The sequence below is a fragment of the Pipistrellus kuhlii genome, unplaced genomic scaffold (assembly GCF_014108245.1).
Source record: "Pipistrellus kuhlii isolate mPipKuh1 unplaced genomic scaffold, mPipKuh1.p scaffold_m20_p_40, whole genome shotgun sequence".
Taxonomy (NCBI): Eukaryota; Metazoa; Chordata; class Mammalia; order Chiroptera; family Vespertilionidae; genus Pipistrellus; species Pipistrellus kuhlii.
In genome coordinates, this window is record NW_023425541.1 from 1,271,258 (window position 1) to 1,291,458 (window position 20,201).

The window sequence follows — 20,201 nt, forward strand, 5'->3', positions numbered from 1 at the left end:
TTCCTAACAGAATAATGAGGAAACTAAGGCACAGAGCAGTAAATGGATTGCCTAGATGACATGAGCATTGTGGAGTGGAGCTGGGCTGAAACATACAGGGATTGGCAAAGCATGTGCTTGCTTAGTGTGATCTCTGGCTTGAGTGCAATCAGAAGCTCCCTCCCCTTTGTTGCCTACCCTCCCCACACCAATCTCCCAAGCTCCTTTGCTCTGCATCTTTCCCCAAATATCCATTTGGGGAAAGATGCAGTGAAATGGACCCTATCTATTTAATATCCCTGAGGAAGAGTGGCTTCTGTCACTTACCCCAGAATTCAGGCCAAGGCTAGGCCCTGAATGAAAGAGTAGACTGGGTGTGAGACAGATCCGGGTATAATTCCTGGTTCCTCCACTTACTTCTTAGAGAGGTAGACCTTCTACCTCTTTGAGACTCAGTTTCGTCCTCCTTAGGTGGGATAGTACTACCCAGCCCATAAGGATGTTGTGAGTGAGGATAATTGAAATGACTCAGAGGAAGACACTGGATTCCAGGCAAGGTAGCAACAGGAAGAATTGGTCATAATAATCTCCTGCATTACAGCTGCTAGGATCCCCTTTATTTGCACAACTGTCCTATTGGGGTGAACTATTGTTCCCATTTCATCAATCAGAAAGTAATTTTCCCAATCAAAGGCATAACACAGGGATTCAAAGCTGAGTGTATGTGACTCTCAAGTGGGTGGGACATCCTCTTAATCTCACATGGCCAGCCCTTCATTGCCCTCATGTGTCAGGACTGGGAAGATGGTGGTGGTCTTAGAAAGGGATCACCTGCTCCACAGCAAGGCTTGGTGTATTGGGTGGCTTTCTTTGAGGACATAGCTTCATGAGAAATATCCTTCCCAGGCCCACTCACTCCTTGATGACAGCAGTGAAGAAAGGAAAATGGCCAGACTACTTTGGGAAAGGAGGAACCATTGGGCACAAGTCACAACAAGGACTGGAAAGGAAATGGCACATCAGCAGGATCCCAAGGAGGCACAGCTCAAAGCTAGCAAAACAGTGTTCTGATCATCATTAGAGGTGGCTTACCGAAAAAGCCTCAACAACACCATGCCACATCATGCATCATGGCAGCTATGGGCCATGCATGGCCCTGCCTCATACTCACAGCTGTGCAGCATAGTAGGTGGGCTTGATCCTTTGGACAAAGCTGTCTTTTCTCTGCTGCTGCCTATAAGTTCTTCTCTTACTTTCTACAGTCAGTTTATTGTTTACAAAGTGTCCAGATTTAGATGTATTTTTATTTATTCTGTTCACTCTTTAAAGTGAGTGCCCTTTCTCCCTAAGAACTGATACCTTTTTTCAATTCTGGAAAATTCTCAGCTATAATTTCTCAAGTGTTGCCTTTTCTGAATTTGTTCCCGATTATCTGTGTGGGCCTTTTATTAAACTTTAGCGATAGTCTCTTAGTACCTGCTTTCATGCCTGTTACCTGCTTTTTCAAAGTTTGGGTCTCTGTGCTGGTGTGATTCCCTCAGTCCTACCCTCTGATTCACTAATTCTTTCCATGACTGGATCCAGGCTATAGCTACCCTATTTATTGAGGTTTCCTTTTTTATTTCAATGACCATATTTTTTTTATATCAAAAACTTCTAATTGGTTTCTTTTCCCATTTTTCTTCATCCTTTTATTGAACAATATCTCATTCTTTTAAGGAATATAACGCCTTAATTTATCTCTGTGAACATCCTAGACATGCTTATTTTCAAAATCTGTCAGCCTACTCTCCAAAACTTCATCTGGAGTAAATTTATTTGCTGATTGTAGATTTTGTTGGCTTTCTCTGAGCGTTAGATTTCTTTATGTGTTTTGGAATTTTTGGTTGCAGTATCATTTGCAGAGGGAGAGTCTGTGTACTCATGTTTTATTGTCTTTCTCCCTCAGTGCTTCTCCCTCCCTCCCTGTCCAGTGCTTTTATGATTGCCTCAATTTACCCCCTATCCTCCCAATCTAGAATCGGGTCTTATAATGGCAGCTGAGGGCTTTGTCCTAGGGGGGTGTCAGAGATCTCCTGCTCTAACCTAGAACCCTTGGGGCTCAGTTCACTTCTTGGTCATGAGGCTGGGCCTGGCCCCTCCCAGTTCCCCATAGCCTGGCCTTAGAGGCAGAACTCCCAGAAGCAGCTGTTGTTTCCAGCTTTTACTAGGAGAGCCCTCTCCCTCCTCCCAATGACTTCCATAGAGTGCCTGGCTCTGGCCCCACAGTACACTTGCAGCATGCCAAGAGCTGAGTCCTAGGCCCCCCTCCCCTGATCACCAATGCTCTGACCTGGGACTGGCAAGTTGCAATAGTGCTCACTGCTGTGCACCTCTGTGCATGCTGGGATCTCAGTTTTTGAGCTAAGTCAGTGGTCAGCAAACTCATTAGTCAACAGAGCCAAATATCAACAGTACAACGATTGAAATTTCTTTTGAGAGCCGAAAACTGACTTCTGGGCATGGGCCACGAAGTTTCAATCGCACTATATGTGCACGTCCGCACGTGGTATTTTGTGGAAGAGCCACATTCAAGGGGCCAAAGAGCCACATGTGGCTCTCGAGCTGCAGTTTGTTGACCACTGAGCTAGGTTGTTTGGGAGGATTTTCTGTTTTTATAGTGTATTGATCACTCCTCCAAATGGGTTTGGTACAAAAGCATCTGTGATCACCTTCACTGGAAGTGTGCTCTAATTCTATTGTTGTGTACTCTATGTATCATAATCATAAATGATTTAACCAATCCTCTGGAGTTGGACTTTTAGGTTGTTTTCCATTTGGGCCTAATACAAACAAGAAAGCAATAAACACCCTTCAAGTACTTATCTAATTCTTAATGCAAACTTGCTGGATCAAAGAGGATACATGTTTCATTTTATGTATAGCACCCCAACCATCATCACCACCACCAATATACTGTCACCAGGATCTGGCTGTTGAACAGAATTAAATAGGCCCTGGAAATAAATGAGACTGTGCTTTTGCAAACTCTAACTTGGTGGGCATGGCTAAGGAATTCACAGACCAATTCTTCCTTGTTCTTGGTTCTCCTGGGACCTTAGGTTCTTCCCAGATTATTTTGGTTGCTCTGCATGATATCATAATAGGTTGGGGCAATATTATCCTCATTTTGCCTGGACTGAAGCTGAGGCACTGTGACATAAAATGAACCCTTAAACTGAGGCTGATAGGAAGGAGTCCACATGAAGCTGAGGAGCAGCCTGGGTGTTCCCATCACTGAGCTGCAGAAAGGAGGCTTTATCTGATCCAGATGTTTAGAAATTTGGCCCCTCCATGGGGCCATGGCATTGAGGGGTTGTAGGCATTGCCTAGATGTATGGGTTTAGGTGCTCCAGGGCAGCTTCCACCCTGGGGAGGGGGACAAGTGCTGGCTTTGCTACTTGGGTTGGGTCGCTCACTAGTGAGCAACCATGGACTCCTCCTCCTCCTCCTCTTTTCTCAGCAAGAGGGGGCACATTGGAGAGCACATGGGCTCTGGATTCAAATAGACATGAATTAAATACCAGTTCTGGCCTGGCTAGTGTTGTTTAGTGGTTGCCCAGCTGGGATGGCTCAGTGGTTGAGCGTCGACCTATGAACCAGGAGGTCAGGGCACATGATCCCGTTTCACGCTCGATCCCCAGTGCATGCAGGAGGCAGCCCATCAATTATTCTCTCTTACCATTGATGTTTCTCTTTCTCCTTCTCTCTCCCTTCCTCTCTGAAATCAATAAAAATATATATTTTTAAATAAATACCACCTTGGCCACTTTCGTATTGTTTAAGCTTGGGCAAGATACTTTGCCTCTCTGGACCTTGGTTTCTACATCTGTAAAGTGAGGATAATAAAGCTTCTCTTGGAAAGGTATTATTGAGCTGAAAAAAATTCTGTGTGTGTGGCACATAAAAAAGATTCAAATAATATTTGTTTCTGATAACAAGGGTGAAAGGTTACTTGTCCAAGCCTGCCCAGCCTGTCAGCTGGGACTCACCCTGCCCAGATTCCATAACCAGTATTCTCAGTGCAAGAGCTCCAGCCTACCTCAGTCATGTTTCCTTGTCCTTCTGTCCCACTATGATCCCTCCTGCCAAACTGAAGACATGAAGCCAAGGAGCCTGAAGCTCTGGCCTCTGTGTACCCTCCTTCAGAGCCTGCTTGCCTCTATAGGACTCTTGGAAGAGCTGGGCTGGCTGAGCTGCTGGACACAAGTATGGTAGCCCAAGGATGCCCAGGTAGCTTCACCTGCATCCCTAGACCCCAGGTATGAGTCTGGCATATGGCTCTGCCCAGTGCTGCACACTGGGTGGGCTGCACAGCTGTAATCACTGGGGAACATGAGGCTGCCGTGGAACCTCAGCCTTCCCAAGGCCTGGGCCTGAAGCCTGCAAGTAGGTCTCCCTGGTCTTTCAGGAAGAACACAGAAAGTAGGAGGCCCTTCCTCCTCTGGAAGAGCCTGTGTTTACATTGCCTCTGGGGAGCAGTTATGGCTTGGGCCTGCCTTGGGAATTCTTGAGGGTGCCCAAAGGACTTCAAAGTCATGAGCTCATCTATCTCCTGTGCCCCGGGGTGCACAAGGGAGCATATCCCAACTACCCCACAAATGGGAATCTGAGGAGGCCAGCCTAGGCCTGCCCAAGCTGGCCTAGGATGGAAGCCCTGGCTGAGAGGGGTCTTTCTTTGCTCAGTGCCATGGCACACAGAGATGTTTGATCATAGTCTCAATGTGAGAGAATAGGATGCCAGTGATCAGAGGTGAGGAGGGATATTTGGAGCCCCAAATGTCCACAGCTAGCAATGTGGATCTCATGACAGGTGGTCTTTGTCGCTGGAACCTAGCAAGATTAGAACTGAAAAGCCAGCCCTCTCAGCCTGGGTCACTGGAGCACTCCTAAGGGTCCCTGGCCAGCTGTCTCTGCCCATTCCTGACAGGCTGGGACTCCTTAAGCTCTGCCAGACCAGCTACTCTCCTCACCCTTCAAACACTTCCTGCATGACCTCACCCACCCTCAGACTGCAACTGCCACTTCTGTGCTGATAGTAATAATGTAAATTGAGAACATACTCTATGTCAGGCACTGTTCTAGGGATTGCATATGTGTTAGTTAATTTAAACTTCACACCAACCCATTGAGGTTGCCATTACTATTATTCCATGTATAGGCCAAGAATCTGAGGACTGGGGAGGTTTGGGAACTTGCCAAAGGTTGCTCAGCTAGTAACAAGCTGATAACACCACTCTCTTTAGAGCTGGTTTCTGTCTTTCTACTGCTCATGGCATACCTTTGCTGGAATGCCCCAAAGGTCCTCCAACCCACCATGGAAAACACTGCACTGGGAATTCTCCTGTACCCACACCCAGCCATAAACTTCCTTCTCCTTTTCCCAGAGCCCTGCCTTCCGTGGGGGGCTCTCCCATCCACTACAACCCTGAGCAGTATCTCACATTCCATCTCTAATTCCTGAAACACCTAGAGACTCTTCAGTCCTACCTATTTGAGTTTCTTAAATCTCTTCTTCTTCCTCAGAATTGCTTCCCTCTTTCAGGTCTTCCTTATCTCATGCTTCTCTTCCAACTTATCTTCCACACTGCCCCCAGGGGAACCCATGGCACTTCTTCACTTGAAATTCTCCCATGGATCCCCATAGCCAAATTCCTTGTCCTCCTAACATTCAAGACTTCCCACCACAGTTGGAGCCCAAACTATCTGTTGAGCTTTGTCCTTTGCTCTCCTATTTGTCCGTTCTGGACAATATGACCTCCTTGCTGTCTTTCCAATGTGCCTTTCCATATTTTGACCCTCTATCTTTGGTGTACACAATACCATCCCCCACATTCCTCCATACCCTTGGAATAGTCCTATCCTTCCCATCCATCTATCTTAAATGTCCATTCTTAAGCCTTATTCTGAGTGCCACTTCCTCTGTGAAGCCCTCATCACCTCTCCTGTTGGATATGCTCTGCTATTTATGGATGATAGCAATGTGATATGGGTTTGGGAGAGGTGGGGAGATTTGGAGACAAAAGTAGAGCTGACTCCTGACTTGGGGCTGTTGGACATCTGAGAAAGCCCTTTGACTGTACTATGCCTCCATTTTCTTGCTTAGAAAACACAACTAAGAAGATCTCTCCTCTGGGTTGTGAGAGCTGAAAAAATAAATGGGACAGGGAAAACATGCTATATGATAGCCCCTCTCCTTCTCCCAGTGGTCTCTTGTCCACAACACATCACCAATTATGGTTCTATAACTACCCACCCCAGGAAGCTTTCTACCCCCTTCATTTTCCTCCCAGCCTAGTACCCAGAAGTCCTGAGGAATACCTAAGGGATAAAAACCTGGTATGGAACCTCCTTGCCAGACAGTCTCAGTTTGGGGCTTGATGTACAGGTTTTCCCCAGCTATGCAGGGGATAATGTTGGTTTCAGGCTCCATTTGGCACTAGGGCCTTCAGGAGTCATTTGGACTGGCCTGGGAGGCCAAGCATAGGCCTCTATCCTTCATTGACTGGGAAGGTCTAACGGTATGGTGTTCTCCCCCAAGAAATGGCACTTTCTTTGAGCATCACTGAGCTCTGGGAACAAGGTATAAGCTCTGAACCCAGAAAACCTGTTCTTAATGGAGAACAACTTGTTCCTAGATTTAGTGACCATCAATCTTCTTGGGCATGGGTCCAAGGACAGAGGGGACATATTTGGGTTTGAAAGCACAATCTGCACTTCCCTCTGTTCTTCTTTTCTCTCAGCCTGATAAAAGGCCACTCTAAAACTTCACTTCCCTATTCCTTCAACACTGGGTTTAGGGACACAGCCAGGGATAGAGCGCTGAGACCACTAAACTGAGCCAAAGAGAAACCACCCTTAGATATGAATGAGTCATCATCAGTTAAAAATCACATTCCTTGATTCAGAGACTCACAGAGCAGCAATGCCATAACAGTTGCCTCTACTTCATCACTGTAGCTGGGAAGACTGAGGTCCAAAGGGACTGATTTGAGATCAAACAGCAAGACAGTGGCAGAGTCCAGATCTCCAGACTACCAGTTCAGGGCCCTTTCTCTCACACTCATAACCTTATATGAAGAAGTGGCGATAACTGGTGGGAGAAGCTGGGGCTGTGGGCTGCAGGAGGCAGGTACTTGAGGGGAGGAAATGTGGAAGTGGAAAGTCTCTGGGAAGCAAAGCCCCCAGCGCTAAGTGGCAGCCCACCCTGGAGACATCAGCCTAGCTATAAAAAGGCTTCCATTGCTGAGGATTAGCACAAACATCCCCCAGCTGGGGGCCTCCCTGCTGGACAGCTGTGCAGGCTTTGGGTGGCGTGCCCCAGATGCGGGAGGCCCCGGGCTAGAGGCTGGACTTTCTCTTTAGTGATGTTGTGTGCTCCCCCGGCATGCAGAGGGCATGGGCCAGCCTCTGGCTCATCTCTGCTGTCAGGCCTAGTGAAGGACAGTCAACACTCCTGACTGATCAAAGGAACTCCTACCCTCTAGCCCCAGGAGTGCGGGGGGCGAAGGGGAGTAGGGAAACCCAGATGCCATCCTGCCATGCTTTGAAGTCCCAGTGCATTCTGGGAAGGGACTGCTTTGGAGTGAGACCTCCAGAACACAAACATAACAAAAATTCCTGACATGTTATGATGGAGGCAGGAGGGCAAAGTCCTAACACCTTTGACCAGTCGCTTTACCTCTCTGGGCCTTGGCTGTCCCAACTGAGCCAGTTGGACACTACAGAGTAAAGGCCAGACTCTGTAGTGACTCTGTGATTTTTTTCTTCCTTCTCTCTGAGGACAGGTGGGCAGGGATGCCCAGGGCAGGCTGGTGGTCAGGGGTAGATGTACTCTAGCACTGAGGACATGGTGGATGTGATAGCTGAGAATGGAGGCAATTTACTCATTCATTTATTCATTCATGCATCAGTGAACAATTTCTGTGTGCCTTAGATTGAAGGCTTGGAAATAGGGCACCTTAATGTGTGCTCCACTACCCAAGGAACTTGGATTCTGAATTGATATAACCCTTCATTGTACATTGAATCTGTTCTAAAGCTAGGTGGGGGTGCTGGTTCTTAACTTTCACCTGGCAAGGATTGTATACTGCAGAAGTTTGGGTTGAATCTGACTCCATCTAAATTAAACTGAAACAGGCTCTACTGGAAGACTTTATTTATTTTTTTAATTTTATTGATTATGGTATCACATAATTGTCCTCATCCCCCCATTTCCATCCCAAACCCATCCCTACATATGCCCCCACCCCCCTGTTGTCCATGGCCACTGGCTAGGCCCATATGCATGCACAAAGTCCTTTGGTTCATCTCTCCCCCTTTAGATTGGTTCACAGTCTGATGGGGAAGGTGAAAAAACAACCTCAGGAGAAGGGCATCCAGGGAGGCAGGGAAAAATGTTATAGAGCCAAGGGTCAGTGGAGCTGCCTCTAACACTGCTCCTCTTCCACCCCACCCCCACCAGTTAACACTGAAATTGGTAATCATTTCTTAAATGTCCCTGCTTCTTTATGTGGGGCACAACTTATTGGCTGTTAGGGGGGCTAGGATAGGGAATTCTGTGCTTTCTGGCTTTCTGCCCTCACAGACTCTCCTTCCTCCCTGTCCCTTCTCCAACTACTCCAGCTTAGACTTAAACTGACTTTGTTTTCTAATTGACCAAGCCCTTGGTTCTCTCTTAGAAACCCCAAACCTCCAAGCTTTCTGAACTTTCCATGTCTCCAAACAACTCTTTTTACCTCCTCTCCCTGTGTGTCATTTAGGGTCATATCTGGAGGGAACAACATTGCCCATCTCCCTCACTAATCCTGATCACCTTGAGCCTGACCCCAGGCTAATTCAAAGTCCTGTGGACTAGCATGTGATGTCACTGCAAAGTAAACAATGAAAGTTGGGTACCCAAACCTTCTGCCATCTGCTCAAGAGGGCACCTGCTGGTAAAACAGTAAGGTCTAGACCTGTGACTGTCTCCAGAAGAATCAATCAGAAGGGAACTGGTTTGCTCAAAGCCCCAAGGGTTGAGAGAGCCTAATGCCAGCTTGTCAAAGAACCAGGCTGTGCAGGGGGCCAGACCAAGCTGGCTGTGGGAACCACACTGGGTACCTACTAATGCTGACCTCCTCTCATAGCTTCTCTGTAAACCCTCCCATCAGATGCAAAGGGGATCTCCTATATTCCCATGGCCCACTGAGATGGCAATGGCCTACAAAGGAGAGGGCCGTGGGAGAAAAGCAAATCTGGCTTGGCACATTAGGGACATTATGTGACTTGCTCAAGGTTATGTAAAATGATAATGAGCAGAGTTGGAACTCCCAGGTCCCCAATGGGACAACTAAGTGTTCTAGTAAAGACCACATTGTATCATCTCCTCCAGATAGCTTTCAGGACTCCCTCCCTCCCCTGGGCCTCCTGCCTCAAGCCTTAACTCATTTACTTGGAACCTTAGTGCGTCAGAGCTTGAAGAGATTTTAGAAATTGTCCAGCCATCCCCTACACAGACACACATACTGACAGAAACAGTACAAATGGGAAATTGAGGCTTGAGGAGGGAAAGGAGAATGCCAAATTGGCAAGTGGCTTGTGTTTAAAAGCAAAATGTCTGGACTCCTCTGGCAGCCTTTGCTCTGTGTCCAGGCCCAGTAGCATTCCTGTCCTTGTTACCTTGTAACCCAGTAATAGATGTTACACCTACTCACCTCTTCATCCTGTCTTCAAGCTTGGCACTTAGGGCACAGCCTCCTTCTAGAGAAGCCCCCAACCTGCCACCTGAGCACAGAGCATATCCACATCAAATGGCTGCTCCTGGCAGAAAAGCACCCATTTCTGGCCTACTTCCTTATTTTTGGATAGTATGTATGAAGGAGGTATTGGGATCAGAAAGGATCATGGAAAGAGGTAAACCTGAACAAGGCAGCCCAGGCTGCCAGAGGCAGCTCCTACCCCTTCCTTCAAAGCCCTGGAATCCAGAACTGCAAAGGCCCCAGGGAGAAAATAAAAGGATGCCAAATTACTAAGTGGCCTGCCCCCAGCCCCTGCTGCAGATGCTTGGCTGGCTGGCAAGGAGGGAGGCCAGCAGAGGAGTGATATTAACCATCCCTCATATCTAGATGGCCTTGTCATATCCATTCATCCCTCTTGTCTCAGCCACACAAAAGGTCAATTATTCCTATTGTTCAGATAAAAGGAGGCTCAGAGGGGACAAAAACCTGCCTGAGGTTGCCCAACAAGTCAGTGGTGGCATTCGGTACCATTCTGCATCCCAAGATCCTACACCCCATGCACATCCCCTTAGCTTTCTACCCAGCCTCTGGCCCCAGGTCTGGGGCTCCCAGATCTCTGACCCCATAAGAGTACAAAGGGCTAGGCATCCAGGTTGAGAGGGACAGGGCTGGGGATGGGGGGAGATTGCTGGGGGGCGGGGATATGACAAACAGGAATAAATCTACCCCTGTCTCAAGTTTCCCTCTTCACCCTCCCAGCTGAACTGTCCTTAACATTCCTTATGGAACAGATCTGCTGATGACAAATTCTCTTAGTTTTCTTTTGTCTGAAAATGTCTTTACTTCTGCTTCATTCCAAAGGATATTTTCACTAGACATTGAATTTTGGGTTGACAGTTCTTTTCTTCTGGGATTTTAGAAGATTTGTGACACCTTCTTGTGGCTTCTGTATGACAGGTAAGAGCTCTGCCATCACCCCTCCCCAGATCTCTTCTGACTCCAAGGTCCTGCTCAAAAGGAGGCAGGGCAGGGAGGAGAAAGAACTCTGGGCACTGGGAGGTGAACCGCAGCTCTACTACTTCCAAGTTGAGAGACACTGGATGAGTCCCTTCATCACTCTGAGCCTCGGCTTTGACATTACTGCTATGAGAGCTGGGGACTGGATGGTCATACTAAAGGCCCCTCTTATGGCCCTGACATTTTCTGGATCCCTGAAAATTATCAGACTCCCACTATGGCAAGTTCCTGAAGAGGATCGACAGACTCTACAGAAATCCTCTGGCCCTTCCTGTCATGGCTTGAGTCCTATACCTCTTGCTTCCCCACTTCTGTCTTCCTTGGCCCAGATTGGTCTGCTGAGGCAAGGGGGTTTCTTAGCAGCCCAGCTCTCAAATCCTGACCAACTAAGGGAAGTCCCTCATTTGCTCTCATCCCAGTTATTGCCAAGTCCCCCCCTCAGTGGGCAGGGGGAAACCTCCAGGACCACCCCATGTTGCCCCCTCACCTTACAATACATTCCAGCTGCTGGATTCCCCAAGACATTCCCATGTTATTTCATGCCTTCATTTTTGTTTTCTCCCTTGTGCACTTGGCAAGGCTTTGTAGAAACAGTAGTAGCTCTTCACTTTGCCTTTCTATGCCTTCGTTTTTTCACCCGTAAACTTGGAGATAATAATAATAATACCCACCTCAGGAACTTGTTTTCAGAATTAAATGAACTATTCCCTCTGAAAAGCTTAGAACAGTGTTTGGTCCATTATAAGTACTCCATAAACATGAATTCCATTATCACTATCATCGACACTATTATAGTGTAGTGATTGAGTGCACAGATCCTAGAACCAGATTGCCTATGTTCAAATCCAGGCTCCAACAATAGCTGTGTCACCTCAGTCAAGTCACATAACATCTGTGCTTCAGTTTTCTAACCTTTAAAAGGATCATTATTATGACCCCACCTCATTGGATTGTCACAAGGATCAAATGAGATACACAGAGCCTGACAAATGTTAGCTATTCTTGTGATGATGATTGTCATCACTCCAACTTCTGTCCTCCTCAGAAAGAGAGGCACCAGGCACCCCAGGGGGGGGGGGGGAGTTCTCTACCAGAACTGATACTAGGGAGGGACACCCATGTATCCAGGCAACTCATGGGCCACCTCAGGTTCCAGAGCCTATGAGACTTCCTACTTTTGGGAAGACACCCCCACCAAGTTCTTGCATATCAACTCAATTCCAAGAATCAACCAGGGTACCCTAATCTGCCATCTGAAGCCGCAGCAGTTGGGATGGAATTTGTCCCCACTAGAGCTCTAGACTAGGGGTGTCGAACTCAATCAGAGAAGGGGCCAAAATCTAAAATCCAGCCTAAATCACAGGCTGAATGGTTTACTGAACAGTCATAAACTGTCATTGTGATGGAAACTCAGCGGAGTGCAGTGATGACAGCGTGGTGCGGGCCACATTGCAAGGCCTGGCGGGACGGATTTGGCCCGCGGGCCTTGTGTTTGACACATGTGCTCTAGACTCTAGTCCTGGCTCTGTGCCCTGATTTTCTGTGTGATCCTGGATTATTCCCTCTTCCTTTCTGGGCCTCATTTTTCTATCTGTAACATAAAAAGTGTGACCAGGTGGTCTGTAAGGCATCATCTCCCAGATGGGAAAGTCCTGATATTATTCCCTGTGGTCATTCTAGGGCTGAGCTACCCCAGTGCCTGACATTAAACATGTGATGCGTCCAATCAGACTTAAGTGGACAGATTATAGTAACAGATACTCTAACCCAGTTCTTCCCATGCTGCCTATTTGCCTTATGGCCCAGCCTTTAGTCATCACTGGCTGCCCAGCTCCTGAACTTCCATAACTCACAGTTGAGGGCAGAGCCTTGCTCCTGCCTGGGGGCTGGAGCACTGGGGATGAAGCAGGAATATTTCTGGGTTTATTTTGGTCCTCTAAATTGGAAGGCTGGAGGCTCTAATTTAGCTCTCCTTGCCTGGAGTGGGAGTCCAGGCTGGGGTGGCCTGCCTTAGCTGCCAACCATGAGCCCTACACCAGACCACAGCCCAACCTCAGAGCTGCCTGTGGCCAGCCCTGCATAGCAACATCCCAGACAACAAAAGCCCCTTAACCCTCCTCCTCTAGTAGTGACCATGGTGGTGGCTGCTGATTCTTTGGGCTTAGTGGGATGGGGCCCAGAACAGGGGATAGGGTGGCTGTCAGACACTAGGAAGGCATAGACTGTCCTTATGCCCATATTGGGCACATCCTTCTAAGGGTCTTGGGAAGGCCACATGGGCTTCCCACTCTGAATGAGGCTAGGCTGAGGAAGAATGTGACAAATGGAAACTAAAGCTTAGGGCCTGGAGGGCCACTGGGCTCTGAGGAACAGGGCAGCTGTTTTCCATCTTCACTGAGGGCTGAGGGAGAGGAAACAGACAGGCATAACAGTGAGAATGACTGAGGGTTTAAATAACTAGCTATCAATCCTAGGCAATGGACTGGACCTCAACCCTTCATCTTCAACTGCCCTCCACACTACCCAACCACCAGACTTGCCAGCAAAGAGTTGATTGGAGTCTTACTTTAATTAAAATATTTTAATGGCTCTCTACTTCCAGGGGCAAACATACCTGCATTCAAATTAAGGCCATTCACAATGCAGCAGGCCTGGCCTAGCTTTCTATATCATTTCCCACATCTATCCCCGCCACACCCATCCTACAATATGAGCACCCTGGCTGCTGGGTTTCCCCAGACTCTACCATGTTCCTTCATGCCTCCATTTTGTTCCCTCTGCCTGGGAATCCTTTCTCCTTTGTCCACCTGGTGAACTCTTCCTTATTGTTGAAGCTCCAATTCAAATGTTCCCAATTCTGATACAAAGTGAACTATTCCTTCTTTTGCACTCCCACAGCATTACCATTACACCTTTATTCTTTCCATCAGTATTTATAGAACATCTATTGATAATATACATCAAACCCTGTTCTGGGTGCCTGAATGGTAAAGATAGTAAGTTTCAGACCCTGCACTTCTGTAGATTATAGGCAGGAGAGACAGATAACAGCTGCTTAGCATACAAATAAATGCACAAGGTAATTTCAGAAGGTGAGGTGTATAGGGTGTGTGGGTAACTGTTGAACATGCAGCTCTGAGGCAGGGAGTCCTGATCTGCAGCATCTGCTGCTTTCTATGCTGTATGTACTTCCAGCTTGGCGATTCCAAACTACCAACGGGAAGTCCCTGAACACTGAATTGGTAAGTGCCAGTGAGAGGCAACTCTAGCACACTGTTGGTATATGCCAAATATAAAAGAAAACAAGTTAATAGAAGAGAGAGTAACTGGGGCTCAGAGGTGGGGGGATGTTACTAGATTAGGTTAGATTGGATGAGGAGAGAGGGGACAGGGAATGCCTCTCTGAAAAGGTAACATTTAGAGGGTGACCTGAATGACAAGGAGCCAGCCATGAAAATATGTGGGGAAAGCTCTTGGCACACTGGATTTTTCAAAATACTTTTTCTATGGAGGTGTAATTTACATACAGTCAAGTGCATTGATGTTAAATATTAAAGCTCCATGAATTTTTATGTATATATAAACTTATGGGAGCACCATCTAGACGGAGATGTAGACATTGCCAGAACTCTAGAAGGCTATCACCAGCCTCTTTCTAATTCGTATTTCCCATCCTGCCTCAAGGGCAACTACTATTTTGACTTTTATGCTCACAACTAGGATCTGCCATTCTTTGAAGTTCATTGACGTGGGATTAAGTGGGGCATGCGTTGGTGTGTTCTTGTCAACATTGGACTTCTTTCACTCAACATAATGTCTTGGAGCTTCAACCAGGTAGTTGCACATCACAGTAGATGTTTTTCATTGCTGTACAGTATTCCCTCATGTGACTGTGCCCTGGTTGTTCAAATGTAATTATCTGTGTTCCTGCCAGTCTACTCCTCAAGCCCAAGAGATGGCCATGTAGAACCACAGGAACAGCCTGAGTTTGGGGTCCAAGTGATATGGGGTTGTTATGTGGGGTCACCCACTACATAACAGGAGGATTTAGAGCACATGTGTCAAACACAAGGCCCGCGGGCCAAATCCGTCCCGCCAGGCCTTGCAATGTGGCCCGCACCACGCTGTCATCACTGCACTCCGCTGCGTTTCCATCACAATGACAGTTTATGACTGTTCAGTAAACCATTCGGCCCGCGATTTAGGCTGGATTTTAGATGTTGGCCCCTTCTCTGATTGAGTTCGACACCCCTAATTTAGAGCAAGGCATTACCTTCTGTCTTTTATCTGCAAAATGGAGAGAGTTATGGCAAGTCCTCCTACAGGTGTGGCCGAGAGTTGGGGAGATGATACACAGCAAGCACTTAGTGGAGGCCCTGCTACTTGAAGACTCTGGGGTGCCTTCTCTTCCTTAGCCTGTGCATGCATGTGCATGTCTGTACATGTGTGTGTATGTGTGTGTGTGTGTAGACAGTAAATGTGTGGCTATGTTTTGCGCCTTGTAAAGGCTGCTGAGATTGCTTTGGGAATGACTTGTATAAGCAACAATTTTGAGGCTAGAGGTACTTCACTGCATAGTGGGCCTGACATTTGAGTTACATCCTTGCAAGGCAGGGCCAGGATGTGTATAGAGAAAGAAAGAAGCAATGGATACCTGAATTCTGTGGCTATCCATGGAGAGGCAAGGCCACATGGGCTTCTGCTCTCAATCTCTGCTCCCTCCCTATACTCTGCCTGGAGAGGGAGCAAGGCTGTGATCATTCTGCACTTCACATATGCAGGAAATGAGGTTCATATAAATGACTTAACCAAGGTCACATAACCTGGCAAGTGTTGGAGAAGAAATTCAAACCTGGGTTTAACCCAAAGTCAGTGGGTTCAGGGAATCTTGTGTGTGTCGGGCCACAAACCTTGAAGGCATTGATCCATAATGCTCATAAACAGTTGCAGGAAGGAGGGCCCAAGTTTACCAGGGATAGAACAATGGGAAAAGATGTGGCCCTGTCCCAGAGAAATTGCAACAGGTCCCTGAGTCATAATGGATACAGAATAGCTGGACAATCAGGTTGGGGATCTGGCCCTGAGGGGGCAAAGAAGATGTGGCCCCTTTCCCAGAGGAGTGCTGTGGCCTGCAGAGGGGGCTGCCTGGGGAGCTCTTGCCAATACATCCCCAAATAATGGGGCTCACCTAGACATCACATCCTCTTTCTTCTCCCTGCACTTCCCAGAAGAGAGAGGAGGCGGGAGGGGAGGAGTGCCTAATGGGAAACATGTGTGCTCAACATTCCAGCTGCAACTTCCTGCCTGCCTGCTCCCTGACTCTCCCCTTGCTTGCCCACCAGCTTGTGTCCATGTACAGCCTTGTCCTTGGTGCTGCTACCTCTGGCCTCCTACACCCCCAATTTTGCCCCCTGGGCATATGGTCAATCTTTCAACACGATAGACCTTTTTTCTTTATTCACTTTGTCCTTTTCTTTCCCTGGCCCTCTGGAACCCCCAGCCAGGCAGGCAGAGGGCTGGGGATGAACCCTGTACAAGCATAAGTATATATGGCTCTCAGGCAGCAATGGCTAGGCATCTCAAGAGCCCCATTTCCTTGATGGAGAGAAGCAGAACTGAGTCCAGCTCAGGGCTGGGAGCAGAGCCCTGCAGGGAGAGAGGAGGCTGATTGGATTCTGTTGAGAACAGAGGGCTTCTGGGCATAATAGGGACTGAGGTCTGATAAAATTGGGCCTCTCTTCCTACAACTACTTGCTTGACATTCATTCAACACATCATTATGGAGCATCAGCTTGAGACAAGGTGGTGGGCTGGGTGCCAGAGATAGAGCAGTGGGCAAAGAAGACATGGCCCCTGTCCCAGAGAAATTGAAACAGGTTACTGAGACTTCAATTTGGGTTTAAAATCCCAGCCACAGCATCTGCCCTTCATTTCTGAAAACCTGGAAAAACTTGGGGCCCAATTGTCCAGGAAAGCTAAAATCTAATACAAGGCTCAAATCTGGATCTCCTGACGATCACCCCTTCACCCCCTTGCCAAAATTCTTCTCATTAGAATCCTAGCTTCACTGGATGAGCTGGAAGGCACTTTAATCAGGCCTGCTAGCCTGGAGATTTACAAAGGAAGCTATAAGTGGAAAAGACCCAGCCTGCTCCCCTCCTCTGTGTTCTGCAGCATTATGCTCACCCTTGCCTGTACAGCAGGAATCAAAGGCTTCCGTCTCTCATCATGTATTGCTGTGTCTGTCTCATGCACTAGACTAAGGACTCCTTGAGGGCAGAGCTTGTGTTCTCTCCATCTCTGCTTTTTCAGGTTCTAGACCAGATAGACATAAAGAAGCAATTCAGTGGGTGCCTGTGGCATAGAATCCACTGCTTTGCTCCATAAATACAGGTGCTTTTTTTTTGTTTGTTTTGTTGTTGTTGTTTTTGTTTTGGTGTATGCCCTCACTGCATACATTCTGGAGGCAGGAAGCATAGGTTTGCATTGTGGATCCATCACTCACTAACTGAAACTTTGGGCTGATGACTCAACTTTGAAAGCCTTGCCTTGCTCCTTGGTAAAATGGGGATGCTTGTAGTATTGACTTTATGGGGCCGCTGTCATGGCACCCAAAATAGTGTCTGCTACATAGTAAGTGCTCAATCTGTATTCACTACTGACACTGGCCCACAGCTCAAGATTCTGAGGTTTAATCATAGGGTCCATTTATGTATTTGGAGTACAGTGTCAAACCATTGAGGAGATGCATTGTTCTCATTGAACTCTTATCATAAGGTAAAACCACAATTGAGACAGAGAAAACCTGGTACTTCTGGCAGGTCCATGCCTCAAACTTGCTCTGTTCCAGACAAACCTGGAGACACTTCCTACCTCCCAACCCCCTTGTCACCCACATTCTCATCCATGGAAACCTTTTTTTTTTTTCTTCTCCCAATGCATAATGTAATGAATGTGTACTACCTTCTTGGTTCTTTCCTAGGTCTCCTAACCTGGAGCCATAGACCTAAAGGGTATTATGAGAGACACATTTCTGGGGTCTGAGAATCAGCTAGAATTGTAGGCCAGATTATATGAGGATTTGTTTCCTGGGTTGATTACCCATAGCTTTTACTGTTCATTTACTTATTTAGTAAATATTGATAGACTGCCTTCTCTGTGCAGGGCCCTGAATTGGACAGTAGACGTACAGTGATGAGTGAGACAGACATCCCTGCCTTTAGGAGTTTCCAGTCCAGGGGGAGTCAGTGAATGAATAAACAAACAAAACTATATCCATGTAAGGACAGAGAGTGATGCTGGGGCCCAGACTCTGCCTAGTTTAGTGTCATTCACTCCATAAATTGGCACTGCAAACATTTTTGAAGGGTGCTTGAGTGAGGCCCAGGCCAGGGGAGGGCATGGGGCAAACCCAAAAGGGTTCTCCAGGCTCAGGGTTCTCAGTGTGGCCCACTGACCACCACATGCACATAGTAGTTTCAGGGGGCATGGGACCAATGAAGCTGCAAACTATTATAGAATGAGTATTCTGAGCCTGGGATCTCTGGGCCTGACACTTTTTTTTTTTTTTTTGGTGGCCAAGAAAGCCACTCCCACCTTCATCCCCATCCTCAATTTATCCACTTTCAAAGCAGACTGCTTAGGGGAGAACCTTCCCCCACAGCTCCCTCATCCCACAGGCAGCTCTTCTCCTAGCCTGCTGGGTGGGCTCTGTACCTTCCTGGGGCCTCACTCCCTGAGAAGGTCCAGCTGGTAAACCCAGCTTGGGGGTTAAGGGAGAATGGGACCCATCTGGAGGGGACTTGAAGTGAGCCAGATGAGCCAGCAGGGAGGGAACATCCCTTATGAACAGAGCCTGGATTGGGAGAACTCTCAGAATGGCATAAAGAATAAAAGGGAAAGCCAGGTGTCTGGGTTGGCATTCATGAGAGCCTTCCAAAGCTGGAAAACACATTCAGAGGTCACCTTTACTCACCCTGCCTCCATCCAGTATGCACTTCAATTGTTTTGAATCTTGGTGAATCTCTCCAGTTTCCAAAGGTTCTTGGCTGGCAACTGACCACTCTCCCTGCACATCTCCATGGCACCATTCTCCTTCTCTGGTGGCAAGTGTGGCTCAGGCCTGGGGTGATGTCTGGGAAAGGAGAGGAATGGACCTGTAGTTAAAGGAATCTTCTTTCTGCTTGGAAGGCCTTCATTCTTGTGGGGGAGAAAAAACCGAAATATTTGCTCCAATATACCATGGTTGGTGCTATGAATCTTCTGAGAAAGGAAAAAGTAAGTCTGTGGTTGGTAGGACTGGGGGAGCAAGTAAAGGACTGACAGAGGAGACTTAGATAAGAGGAGAAAGACTCTATGGGCAGAAGGCCCTCTCAGACCTCCAGGGGCTGGGCTGGTCTGTTGAAATCCCCATATGATGCTCAAGCCCCTTCTACCATATTTCATTCAAATATAGTTCCAAACTCTGTCTTCCTACTTCCATCCAGAGGCAGGGAGCTCATTCACTCTCAAAAAACAAAAAACAAAACAAAACAAAACAAAACAAAACAAAACAAAAAAAAAAAAAAAAAAAAAAAAAAAGATCATTTCGGAATAGCCATAACTCTAAGGAAATACTTGCTTTATATTTATTTTTGTTTATGAGAGAGAGGGTGGGGGAGGGAGGGACATCCATGTGAGAGAAATGTGGATTAGCTGCCTCCTGCATACCCCCTACTGGAGATCATGACGCAACCCAGGCATGTGCCCTGACTAAAATCAAACCAGCAACATCTTGGTGCATGGGACGATGATCAACCACCTTTGCCACACTGGCCAGAATCAAGAAAATTATTTCTTGAATTGGGCTGAAATTCATTTCCTTGTGGAGTCCGCCCCTGGATTACAGTGCTGCCTCCTGAGGCCACCTAGATTCTGTCTTCTCCCTCTGCTATCAAATAGACCTTTAGAAGTCTGAAGCATCACCATCATCATAATCCCCGAGTCTTCTCCAAGCCACACAGATCCTTCAATCGTTCCTCATGAGGGCAGGACTCCAGCTTCCTTCCATGTCTGCTCTTGCCTCCTTGGCCATTCTCCTGTGTGTCTGGGGCCCCCTTAATATGTGTGGTTGAGAGCTGATATCATATTCCAGGGCAGTCTGTCATCTCCATGTTCTGAAATTTTCTATGCTCCTTACAGATGCAGCCTAGGGCTCCTTGGACCTAATTGGGAGCAAATAAGTCCTCCCCTCCATTTTCTGCCCTATCACCCATCTCCCCTTGGCCAGGCTGCATCTGGAGATTGAGTTTTAGGATCCCTGACATTTATTCCCATCACATTCACTTTGTAAGGTTTAGCTCCTCCTTGTCTGTCAGGAATTTTTAAAAACAGACTCTGAATGTTGATGAAATTAGCTCTCCCACCTACGATTAGGCCCATGGTTAAACCTGTCAGACCTTACTCTGG